General features: G+C 41.4%; 1 long non-coding RNA gene across 1 annotated transcript; it reads right to left on the bottom strand.

Annotated features, from left to right (window-relative positions):
- Positions 1 to 1758: 1758 nt before the first annotated feature.
- On the bottom strand, positions 1759 to 13405 carry LOC121028936 (uncharacterized). Its single transcript, XR_005789508.1, has 4 exons — positions 13308 to 13405; positions 4892 to 5097; positions 3088 to 3191; positions 1759 to 2823 (listed from the first exon to the last, which is right to left on the bottom strand). It is a non-coding gene; the product is annotated as an uncharacterized LOC121028936 (long non-coding RNA).
- Positions 13406 to 13719: the final 314 nt, after the last annotated feature.

Genomic DNA, 13719 nt, shown 5'->3' on the forward strand with positions numbered 1-13719 from the left:
CTAGAATGAAAGAGGCAGATAATAACAAGTGTTGGCAAGGATGGAGAAATTCGAACACCCAAACACTATACACGCAAATGGCGCAACTGTTGTGGAAAACAGCCTGGCCGTTACTCAGAGGGTTAAATATAGAGTCACCCTGAGACCCAGCAATTCTACTCTTGAGTGTCTACCCAAGAGAACTAAAGACACATGTCTACATGAATACTCCACACCAGTGTTAAACCTAACAGCCAAAAAGTGAAAAACAACCTATATGTCCAACAAGTGTTTTAAAAAAAAATCCCAAGAAAAAATATTGAGATACACATGAATACATACGACATGAAATACACTTGTTTTACGTGAAGAAAATATTACAACTTTGATGAGAAATATGAAAGAAGATTTTATTTTATTGAAAGAAAGGAGAGATGTATTTGTGAAAACATAATGTTGGATGTTGGGCTGTGTGGGGGCCTAAGGTGCTGTAGAACTCAGTATTATAAACAGATTAACTCGTCCCAAGTTACTTTTAAATTTTAATTATTTATTTTGGGTAGAAACCTTACCTTTCCCCCTTTTTGGACTTGGTAATGGGATTCTAAAGTTTTTTTTTTAATTTTTTAATATTTTTATTTATTTTTGAGAGAGAGAGAGAGAGAGGGTGGGGGAGGGACAGAGAGAGACAGAGGAGACAGAATCCGAAGCAGGCTCCTGGCTCTGAGCCGTCAGCACAGAGCCCGACACGGGGCTTGAACTCACGAGCTGTGAGATCATGACCTGAGCCGAAGTCTGATGCTTAATCCACTGAGCCACCCAGGCGCCCCTAAAGTTCATTTTTTTCATTATTTTAAATATTTATTTTTGAAAGAGAACCAGAGAGGGGCAAAGAGAGAGGGAGACAGGATCCAAAGCAGGCTCTGTGCTGTCAGTGCAGGGCCCAATGCAGGGATTGAACTCACAAACACCAGGATCATGACCTGATCTTAACCGACTGAGACACCCAGGTGCCCCAGGATTCTAAAGTTTATTGAAAATTTAAACTACTGGGAATTGTCCTGAAATTAAAAAAATAAGAAGAAGAGTAAAGAGAAAAGATTTACTGTACCACATATAAGGTATTATCAAGCTTTGGCATACATAAGGTATGAAGAAAGTGATATTTTAACTGAAGAGATCAGGAACACAATTCAATAGATGAGAAAATGTGTATACAAAATAATTGGGGAAGGAAACCATTATTGAATACATTGTAACATGACAACTAGTAAAATATAAAATTCTCTTTCTGTCTCACACCTTACATTGAAATAAATTACAGACTGGTCAAAAGAAATTCAACCTTCCTGAAAAGAAAGCCACAAAAGAACTAAAACAAAATGGTTATAGGTGATAACAGTTAACAAAGAGCATTGTAGGAATGAAAACTATAAAATAAACCACAAATTAATGTGTTGGAATATACAGATGTGTTGGAATATACACAAATGTAAATTTTCTGTCCATCAAAAGCATTATAACGTTTAAGATGAGATGGCAAAGGGGAAAATTTGTGCCACAGATAAAATGCTTCTTATCTGTAATATGTGAAATGCTTTTATAAGTCACTAAGAAAAAGACAACCAAAAACATATAAATAATATACACAATTAATTTATTTAATTAAAATATCCATGTATGAAAACATGGTTATGCACAAATAAAAAATTAAGTTCAAATTCACAGGAAATGAGATATTATTTTTTACATAGTTGGAAACAATGGAAAAGAATAACTGATGTTCTAAAAAGTGAAATAAAAGGATATTCCTGAAAATTTTTATTTCCCTATAAATTTCTATCATCATTTCAAAGAGAAGTTATCCTCAGGGGATAATTAGTCATGTCAAAAGACTAACATATAAAGACATTCTTAATTGTATTATTTATTTTTACCAAAAATAACTAAGTAAAACCACCTTAATGGTCCCTGATAGGGTACATGCCCAACAAATTATGGTAAATCTACATGGTTGAAAATTATGTAACCACTAGCAATCATGGTTCCAAAGAATTTAATCATATGAGAAAAAACTCATGATATGTTGCCAAAAACATTACGCGCATAAGTTCAGTGATTCTCACGTGTACACACTCATGCATGTGAATGCACACACACGCACACACATGCACCAAACCATTTTTATAAAAACACTCACACATTAACTGAAAAAGTTTATGATGATCATCCATAATTTTTATATTCTCCTTAAGGTTTTAAGTTTTTTCCAAATTTCTATCATGAACTGATTTATTTTATAAGCAGGAACTAAGTATTAAAATAAAAACAAAATTTTCAATTGAAAGCATTGTATAGAACATTCACTGAGCATGTACCGTGTACCTTGCACTGTTCTTGATGCTAGGGCTGTGCTGGGGTCCCATCACATTTCTGCTCTCTAGAACCTTACATCCTAGTGACAGATTACACAAAAACATCTCCCCCAGACTCCGCTGCCAAAAAGAGTGTGTTTTAGGGGCTCAAAAAGCAACCAGCCCTGAGTGGAACCTCTTATTCTAACTCAACTGACTCCGAAGGAGTTTTTTACCTGTGTGAACACTGATTAACCCTGGACCGCTCACAAGGAAGCTGTGTCCAAGGTATCAGGTGTCCGATACCACAACAGAAGATACGGGTGATTTAAATCCAGACTTGTTCTTTTTCCTGAAACGTAGAGGTTGTGATCCTGTTGTTTCCAAAGCTTGGCATTTCGAACATCTGTATCTTTACAGAAGATTCATAGTTTTTCTGCTGTATGGTTTGTGCAAATTCACAAGTAGTCTCAGATCCACAAAGACATGCCTATTTATAGCCAATGGGAGAGAAAATACTTATTCTATCAATTCTGTGTCACTTAAGTAAATTCATTTGTATTCACATTCTTTCATCCACGTTAGGTTCTAAATTTCTGGAGGATGGGAACCCTAGAGGCTATTCTGAAATTTGTATAGGCACTAACTTAAACACATTAATTTTTAATAAAGATTCTAATGCTTTAGGATGATTAACATGAGGTTACTCAGTACATAGTAAAGAACTGTGTACATTACCTGATTGACGACTTACCTGGGGTGGTGTATAAATACGCTCTTACAAACTTGTCCATACATGCTTTGCTAGCCATGCTGAAAATCATGTTTCCACACTATTTACACAAAATAAAGCAGATGCTGCCAAAAAAAAAAAAAGTGCTTTATTCTTAGTTGACAGAATGTATATTTTTGCATTTGAGCCTATGTTACTGCAGGGGCACAACATAGTTATAATGTATGTTTCTCTCTTTCATGACATCGTGTCAAGAAGGAAAGAAGAGGGAGGAAGGAGGAGGAGGGGGAAAAGAAGAAATTGTCAGGGCTACATTATTTTTACATCAACATATATGTTTAATCTGTGAAGAAATGGCTTATAGTAGCCCCATATTTGCTGTGTTCTACCTTTTTCTCTTCCTGGGAGAACAGATTTTTAACCATGCTAGCACATTCGCCATTTAGGTGATTAGGACCCAGGCTCAGTTATGAGGACATCTAAGAAAGGTCCCCAAATCTACATACAGCTCAAAAGAAAATCATCACTTGACTTCCTAACAGCAGTATTTTAACCTTTTATGAGCAAAATTTTCTGTAGAGCTTCTAAAAACACTTTCTTGGGGCTCGTTTTCAATGATTACAGTTTTAGTAGATTTGGCCGGAACCAAGGATTGCTGTTTAAAACAAACAAACAAACAAACAAACAAAAACTACTTACACAGGTGATTCTCACATGTCCTGAAGACAGAGAACCGCTATTTGAGATATGTGAAGACCTCCTCAATGATGTTAAAATCATGTTATGAAATTAACAGTTCACATGATGGAGTTTTCCCATACAATTTAGGTGTATCAATTTGGTTCAAATCAACCAATATTTGCCAAGAATCTATCAGGTACAAATCACCTTCCTCTGACTGGGGAACACAAAGGTATGCTGAAAACAAAAGAAAACAAAAACCTATCGCAGCCCTAAATGATTAAACCCTACTGATTAAACTCCAAGAGAGAATCTGGAAGGCTCTAGAAGGCATGACAAAAATGCTATAAGGGGCGGAAAGAGGGAAAGGTCTCATCGCTCTCACAAAATCATGAAAAGCATTATTAAAGATGTAGTCGAGGCAGGCATTGAAGAATTGAAGGGAATCTGACAGGCTGAAGTTGGAGGGGCCGGCCAGGGCAGGACCCCGAAGGAGGAAGGAAAGGATGTATGGGAGCAAACTGGCTGAAGCTTAAGTAGAAAAAATAAAGCGAGAAAGTCCTTTTGGGAAATTAATTCCATAGGCAAGAACTCAAACCAAGGAAATGAAAGAAATTCCCTTACCACCATAGAACCTAATAAAAACTCATTTTCAAAGAACGAGCTCAGAGAAAGGAATAGTAAAAACAATAGAATGAATGGAAAAAAAATGGAGATTGCAGTTAAAGAAACAAAATAAGGAACAAAACAGCAATATTGGAAACACATACATTAGGCATGTAATAAACAGAACACCATGTCTGAAATTTAATTATTGAAATAAAGGCTTTAGATAAGGGTTGGTGCTGAGGGGAAACAGAAAACAATTAAAACATTTAGATAGATGACATCTTATTTCATTAAAGCAAAGTTACCATCAACTGCAAGACGCACGGCTATTTTACGTAGCACTCAAAAAGGAAAAAAGAGCTGCCGATAACACCAGGACACAAGGTTGTCTTAGCATTTTTATATTTCCTGATGGAGCTCATTTAATCATAGGCAAGATTGTTTTATATCACGTACCGTTCTGGCGCACACAAAAAGGATACCTTATCAAGATTTATAACAAGATAAATGAGTTAAGACATAACTAGTTTCTCACATTGTGTCCAATTGCCCTCCATCGCTTTCCAGCTCAGAGTTGTTGATGTCTGTGTTTTTCTCCAGCTGATGTCTCAGTAGCACAGCATAACCCAGCATCATCTAATCGTGACCGTTATCGTTTGTGAGAAAATATGGCATTGAGTCATTCTGCCGTCGATGAATATCTGTTTCAAAGATAATCCAACACACAAATGGCAGATGTACCTGAATAAAAAAAGTCAGAGAGCGGATTCTTGGAAATGTATTCAAGTTGTAAGTACAAAAGTTCACTTAATAAGGTACACTCTGTTCCAGAAAAAAATAGACAGAGAATTTGGACACAGAAGAAATACTGATGAAGGTACCACGTTTCAAGAATGGGCTGTATAGTATATTACTGAAGCATGTGGAGCTGACAGTAAGACTGCCAGCGTTCAGCTCTCAGTTCTTTTTAGTTACAGTCTGTGTCCTCACTGGCAATCTGTGCTACCTCTCAAGGGGGCCTGGGGGGTCAAAATGCCATATCTCAGAAGGTTGTTGTGAGGATGAAGCAACTGTCAGGAAGCGGGTTGAATATAACTGTTAGGTTAAAAACGATCATTCAGAGGGGTGCCTGGGTGGCTCAGTCAGTTGAGCGTCCGACTTCGGCTGGGGTCACGATCTCGCGGTTCGTAAGTTCGAGCCCCGCGCCAGGCTCTGTGCTGACAGCTCGGAGTCTGGAGCCTGCTTGGGATTCTGTGTCTCCCTCTCTCTGCCCCTCCCCCACGCATGCTCTGCCTCTCTCTGTCTCTCAAAAATAACAAATAAATGTGAAAAAAACAAAAACAATCATTCAGAGTTCTACACTGGCTGACATGGAGTCACAGAGACTGGACTTACTCTCCCTCCTGAAACTAACACCCATTGGACCAACTGTATGGAACAAGAAGGGTTTTCAAGACATGAGACCCTCCTGCGCCCCACTCCCCACAACACACCACAGTGATCCCTGAGGGACTGGAAAAGAATAAGATGTGCCCCACAGCTGCTCAAATGTGTCTTTTGGGGAGAGGTTCTACGCCCCGGGGGAAATGGGACCCCAGGTGGAGCCAGTGGTTTCCCCGGAGCTGAAGAGATGGAGATGGGCTTCTGGGGAGGCCAGGTGTCCAGCGTATGGGGCAGAGGACCAGAGAGGGGAGAGCTGTCCAGAGGAACTCAGGAGATCTGTGGGGGGTCCCCATCCACTGTCAGCACACACAAGGGAGGAAGCTTTCTGAGAACCATCGAAAGGATCGGGAAGATAATTGCTGAGGTTCGCGCAGGGCCAGAAATTGTTCTGTTCCCAAGAGCCAGAGTGGAAAGCCTCAGAATTCATGGGCCATCGGGGACAGTGCTCAGATGCCTCAGTCATAGGAAAGAATTAGCTCCAGACCAAATGCTGCTCTGGGCCAGCCTAACAGAGCTTGGAGGCAAGACCCACAATGTCCTCAATGTGTTCAATGTTTCTAAGTAACTCTTTTGGTGACATGTCTGATCAAATCTTTTGCCCATTTCTTTTTCAGTTGGATTTTTTGGTTTTTAGTATTAAATTAAAAAAAAATTTAATGTTTATTTATTTTTGAAGGAGAGAGAGACAGAGTGTGAGTGGGTGGGGCGGTGGGTAGAGAGAAAGGGAGACACAGAATCTGAAACAGGCACCAGGCTCTGAGTTGTCAGCACAGAGCCCGACGCGGGGCTCAAACCCACGAACCGGGAGATCATGACCTGAGCCGAAGTCAGATGCTCAACCGACTGAGCCACCCAGGTGCCCCTTTAGTATGAAATTTTTGAAGTTTTTTTTTTTATATAGTTTCCAGTTTTATTGAGATATAATCGAAACATAACATTGTATTAGCTTAAAATATACAACATAATTATTTGGTATATGTTATATAAATAATATACGTATAGCAAAATGATTAGTTAACATCTGTCACCTCACGTAGCTACAGACTTTTTTTTTCTTGTGATGAGAAGCTTTACGTTCTGCTCTCTTAGCAACTTTCAAATACACAATACGTGTATTCTGGTTACAAGACCTTTTCAGAGGTGTGGTTTGCAAACGCTTTCTCCCAGTGTGTGATTTGTATTTTCATTCTCTAGGCAGTGTCATTTAAAGGGCAGAAGTTCGGGGCCTCTAGATGGCCCAGTCGGTTAAACGTCGAATTTCGGCTCAGGTCATGATCTCACGGTTCCTGAGTTTGAGCCCCGCGTGGGGCTCTATGCTGACAGCTCAGCACCTGGGGCCTGCTTCAGGTTCTGTGTCTCCCTCTCTCTCTGCTCCTCCTCTGCTTGCACTCTTGTCTCTTTTTCAAAAATAAGTAAAACACTAAAAAAACAACTAAAAAGTTAAAGGGCAGAAGTTCTTATTTTGATAAATACCAATGTTATCAACACACACACCCACCCACCCACACACACACAGAGCAATATTCATTGCTGCTTTATTTGCAATAGGAAAAACTTGGAAATAATGCAAATGCCATCAACAGGTGCATGGATAAATAAATTTTGGTACATTCATACAGTAGTATACTACCGCTCAGTAATGGACTAAGTAAATATATGAATAAACTATTCACACATTCAACAACTTGCATGAATCTCAAAATAATTATGCTCAGTAAAAGAAGGCAGGCCAAAACAGGAGGTACAAATTGTATGATTCCATTTATAGATACCTCTAGAAAACCCAAGCTAATGTGCAGTGATGCAAACAGAACAGCGGTTGCCTGGAAAGGGCAGATGGAGACAGCCGGAATTACAAGGGGGCACAAGGATACATTTGGAAGCGGCGAACATGTCTGTTATCTTCATTGTGGTGATTATTTGATGGTTATATACATACTCTGAAACTTATCAAATCGTACACTATGACCATGTATATTTTATTTTATGTACATTATACTTCAATAAAGCTCTAAAAATTATTCAGTCATCCAAGCAAAAAAGCAACCACGTACTAAGAAAGGTGGGGGGAAAAAGGTGGAAAAATATCAAGCTAACCTCAGATTTCTCCATGGCCATATAACTTGATTTTACTTAGTGATTTTTTTTTTAAGTTTTTATTTATTTATTTTGAGAGAGAGGAAGCACAAGTGGGTGGAGGGACAGAGAGAGAGAATCCCAAGCAGGCTCCACACTGTCAGTGCAGAGCCCAACTCAGGGTTCGAATCCACGAGCCGAGCCGAGAAATCATGACCTGAGCTAAGGTCGGAGGCTTAACCCACAGAGCCCCCCAGGTGCCCCTATTTACTTGGTGATTTTATCAAGATAGTTGGCGGACTTTTTCATGTCTGTAAGAGCCCAGAGGCTACAGCATTGATGATCATTTCTTTAAAAGAAAAAGTAAAGGCCGGCAAATCATTACAAGCATGACAACTGGTACAGGCCAGTCCTGGGCTGTTGCAGGGGCTTCTGGAAAGTATCTCAGGGCCCTGATCCTGTCTGAGTACCTGGGTAAAGGCCACTCTGGGCAAAGCACATCTGTGCTAAGATAAAGAGAAGTTTTCTGGGTGAAGAAGAGTCCCAAGAGTGTCTTGGGAAGAAAGAACTCGTGCAAATGAGGTCCTCCCTTACTGTGAGCTAATCTGCTTCCCAGGAAATGGTGCCAGGTCTAGGAAATTCGATTCAGATGCTTAAGAGTTTGGCCAAAGTCACCCTAGGAAGTGACCAAGACCAGTGAAAATTTAAACAGCTCTGTTTGACCTATTTGATCCAAGAAGAAAAAAAAAAAAAAAAAAAAAGCAAGCCCAAACCCAGAAAGCTATATAATGTAACCATGAGAGCTGAAAAAGGGAAGAGTAATTCATACTACCGTCCGGAAAATACAAAAGACACATGTGGAAGTTCCCAAATATCTGTCTTGAAAAAAAAAAAAAAAATTACCCACCCTTGTGACCTGAAACTAATGTAACGCTGTGTGTATCAATCATATATATAAACTTCCACGGGCTTACTGAGCTCTCACTGGATGAAATCCAAGCGCATTTGCACCCCATACCCAAGCCTGCATCATTCGCTCACTGCCTAGCTTTCTGCATGTATTTCATCCGTCTCTCTTCTTCACGTTCCTTCCAGCTGCACTCAACAAGCCCCAACTTTGGAAGGCCTTGCTGGCTTCCGGTGGCTACGTTGGCTTCCTCTGCGGGAAAGTTCCACCCCGCCATCCTCCAGACCCCACCACTCCTCCTCCAAAGGGCGCTCGGCGAGTGGAGAAGTCTGTGCCCAGGCTCAGTGCTATCCATCCGCTCGCCAGCGCAGAGGATGTGCTCCACCCAATCGGCCCCACATCCCTGTCACTTTTTTAAACCTCCAAAGGAGTGATGAAAGATCTAAAAAATGAAGCACCTTAAAGTTGCAGCATTTCCTGGGTGATGCACAATACCCGGGTCCTCCTCGGGAGTGGAAGGACATTTGGGGAGGGTTGGAATCGGGCTGTTAAGCAGTGACTTTCAAATGTTTTAAAAGCTTTTTTAAATATTTATTTATTTTTGAGAGAGTGAGAGAGACGGAGAGACAGAGCATGAGGGTGGGGGGGAGGGACAGAAAGAGAGGGAGACACAGAATGGGAAGCAGGTTCCAGGCTTTGGACTGTCAGCACAGAGCCCAATGCGGGCCTGGAACTCACAACCAGCGAGATCATGACCTGGGCTGAAGTCGGGCGCTTAACTGAGCCAGGGAAATATTTTAAACAGTGGAGGCCTTTTTCTTACCCCAAATGTTACCTGGGATTCCAACATACAGTATAGGTTAAAGTAGGACTTCATGAGTAAAAGTTTATTATCTCATATGGGGAAGGGCCATCCGTAAGAACACTGGGGCAGTTTAGGTACCCGGCCTATTTGAGTGTCTGTGCTTTTTAATTACAATTTTATTTAAAGTTTTTAATGTGTCTTTTAAAAAGCCACTCAGACATTTGCAGACCCTGAAGCAGTCCTGAGCCTGGCTTGAAAATGACTGCTTAAAGTCGGGAGGAGCGAGGCTTAGGCAGGAATCAACGGGCATTCAGGGAATTCAATGGTGTTGCTTGATTTAAGCCTGGGTCTTTCCAATTCTGAAAGCCCGCGCTCTTTCCATTGCATCACTGCTCTCCAGGCTTTGTGAATTCGCCCTGAGGAGTTACAGACAGGCATTTGCACCGTCCTGAGTTTCTAATTAACAGACCAGAAAATGCACTGGCGAGAGGTGGGGAGCTGAGAACCCAGCAGCGCGGCGCTCTGCAAAGTGCTCACTGTCCTGTGGGGCATGCCCGGCGCAATCCTGCAACCCTCCGGGAAAAGTACTTTCGCGGAGGCCACAGTGAACTGGGCTCGGGCAGCGGCTTCACCGTGATAAAAACGGAAGGTACCTGACTTCGTCCCAATACTTTCCGGAACGGCCAGTATCAAGTGCAATTTGTGGGGTTCCTTCACCTCAATAGAAGCAGAAGGTTCTGAATGGAGTGGTTGTGCGCCAGCTTGGCAGTAATCTGAGCCACCGCCCAACCCCCTCCCGCCCCCCCTCCCCCAGGATAATAGGCATCTGGACCCCGCAACCAGAGCTATGTAAAGCTAATACACGCAGACGCTGTGGGCTTCAGCCTGTCGAAAAAGGCAGGGAGGTTGCATGGTATATTAAATTCACTGAATTTTACAGCTCACATCTGGCCTCAAGGACAGCTGTGGTCAGGTTTCCTGAAAAACTTCAGTGAAAAATGGTAAAGTCAAAATATTTGAGCCTCTCTGTTTGCACTGAAGCAACTTGTTCATCAGTGGGTCTGCACTGGGACTTAATAGTTACCAGTTTCACTTTACTTAAGGCAAGAGTAAACTTCTGAAACAATTAAACAGCATCCTTGGACTCAGGGGAGTCTTACTCATGCAGCGTTGTCCTTCCGTTTGAGAAACATATCTTTATATTGTTAGAAAATTATGAATGGGTCTCTTAACATCCCTTGAGTTTTGCTTACCTTGATACCCATTTGGCACTTAATGATGGATAAGTGGTTTAAACAGAGAGTGTGAAATGATCGGCGTTTAGGCAGCCTCCTTGCATGTCTGAGATTTTGAATAAAAGGGAATTTAGCATAAATAACAACTGTTAATCATAACCATGAAAACGAAACTGGGGTTTTACATTCAACAGAAAAGTTGCATCTCAACACTGTCGGGTACGTTGGGCAGTCTGTTTCTAATCTGTCAGAAAGCACAACATGGATTTAATGTGACCCTGAAGGATATAAGGAAAACAGGGCTTGCCCTCTGATCCTCCATTTGAAGCTTGTTGAATTAGTCCAAGCACATTTGAAATGAATCAAGATGGTTAACATCTGCCTCTCTTTATTAGAAAAACTCTCTTTTTATTATAAATAAACACTTTGTCCGGGTATGATTGTGAATTCCACTAGTCCATGGACTTGGGTTTCCGGAGCAACTTGAGCACCGGACCAGAAGCGCAAAGCATCTTCTAAATCTCTCTAGAATCCATTGGTGAACGCAGAGAAAGGAACCAATAATTAGCCAGTACATTGCAGGCTTTCTACCTCAACCCAGGTAGCAGCGGATTCAGCTACGTTGCAGAACTTTGGACCACTCGGTCACGATTTTCCGGACTTACATCACAACGGAACAGCACAGAGGTGCCTGGAGCTCTGTAGGAACATGCCTCGGTCAGCCCTTCACTGGTCATCAGAACACGGAAGAGGCCCACCAGACAGTCGATTTGCCTCTCAGCCTTCTCAGTGTGGGTGTTCACTGATACCAGGGGGATAAAGTCGGCCCAGATGAGGTAGTTCTTTAAGGGGCTGTGGGTATTAGAAAACAGGACTTTCAAGAGAGGTTGGGTCTCCTCCCCCCACATCTTCCATCTTCCCTTTCCTTCTGCTCCCAAGAACATACAGTATGTAGCTTTATGGTTGTTCATCAGAGCAACCGTTCTGCTGTTGCTTATACCCTATTTAATGGGGTGGTCCTGTGAATTCAGGAGAGTTGTTTCTCCCCAAAAGCCAGAAAATTTAAAAGCCTGTATTGAGTGTGAACCCTGTTCACTGAAAGAACTATACCTTCTCATCCAAAAGAGACTGACTCAGGGGCACCTGGGTGGCTCAGTTGGTTAAGCATCCGACTTCGGCTCAGGTCATGATCTCACGGTTCGTGAGTTCAAGCTCCGCCTCGGATTCTGTGCTGACAGCTCAGAGCCTGGTGCCTGCTTCAGATTCTGTGTCTCCCTCTCTTTCTGCCCCTCCCTGCTCATGCCCTCTCTCTCTTTCTCTCTCAAAACAAAAATAAACATTGAAAAAAAGAGACTGACTTGAATAGTACCTTATTATGGATGACTTTGGACATGATACTTCACTCCTTGAGGACTATTTCTCTAGTTCAAAAACAACAGAATATTGGCATCTGAAGAATAATCCCCGCAGTGTGCCTTCACTTACATTTACCATTAATGCCTTCTGGTCACCCTGTAGTGGAGACATGATCAACCCATTTAATCCAGGAAGAAAATTAAGGTCTGATATTTGTACTTGCTAAAATGTAAAATGGGATTAACCTTTCATCTTCCCATTTCTCAGTCGTATGCTCATTTCAAAGCACTAAATCCAAGGGACCTAAAAAAGAGAGAGGTAAAGAGATCCCCTGAAAACTGTTACTGTCCTACATTTTACAAGGTCTGATTGAAAGAAAGATATTCTGTTTTTGACATATGTCAGACTAGTGCTAGGTCAACCCACTGAAAACAAACAAATAGAAAAGCTAGATGAAATATTTAAAAAAAAAAAAAATCTTGTTAAAACAACCACTCAGTGATTGTGACATACAAGCCTTAAGGGAAGGAAGCGTTGTCTGTTTCTTACCCTGATGCACCCCCAACACATAGAAGTAGCTGGCATATTGGGAGCACTCCAGAACTATTTGTTGAATGATTGCTTTGGTGAGCTAGCAAGCAAGTGAATACTTGGGTCCAGATCTCAGTGAACATGAGAACCTAGAGAGGCAAGCATGGCATTTCATCCAGTATTTTCACCTTGAGAACATTTGCAGAAGCTGACCATTTAAGCTTTTATGATCCTGTTCAGTGTGGAGGCCAGAAAGTAAAGTGCAGGTCCCTTCCAAGTAAGAGTCTAATGGGAAACCTTTCCCCATAACGTGGGAACATCAAGAAGCTATATCTTCAGTACAACAGTGAACTAGAGATAAACTCTCCCCCCCGCCTTTTGACCAGAAAATGGTAACAGGGAAAAGAAAAAAAAGGAGAAAAAGAGAAAGAAAATTGCCTGTCTCAAATCTTGGCACTGAGAGGAAGGGGAGACAAGACTGAGAAATTATATTTACAAGCTAGCTCTCGTGTGGATTTGTTGCCCTAATTTCATAGCATCTGGATGGCCCAGAAAATTTCAAATAAAATTGTTTAAATAATCCTAGATTGGTTGTTACCTGGCAGAGGAAAGCAATAATCCTTTTCTTCTTCTTCTTTTTTTTTTTTTAATGTTTATTTATTTTTAAAAGAGAGAGAGATAGAGTGCCAGTGAAGGAGGGGCAGAGAGAGAGACACACAGAGTCCAAAGTAGGCTCAGAGCAGAGCCAGCTGCGGAATTTGAACCCATGAGCTGTGAGATCATGACCTGAACTAAAGGCAGATGCTCAAACAACTGAGCCACCCAGGCTTAGGTACAAAGGTACTAACCTTTGTCTCAGTACTTACAAGATTTACATGCATAAGCAAACCACACAGGAAAATTAGCAGCTTACATTAGGGTTTTTTTTGTTTTGGTTTGGTTTGGTTTGGTTTGGGTTTTTTGAGAAAAAGAGAGAGAGAGAGGGGGGGACGGGTAAGAGAGAGAGAACT

Source organism: Herpailurus yagouaroundi, unplaced genomic scaffold (assembly GCF_014898765.1).
Source record: "Herpailurus yagouaroundi ecotype Mexico unplaced genomic scaffold, PumYag 100, whole genome shotgun sequence".
Lineage (NCBI taxonomy): Eukaryota > Metazoa > Chordata > Mammalia > Carnivora > Felidae > Herpailurus > Herpailurus yagouaroundi.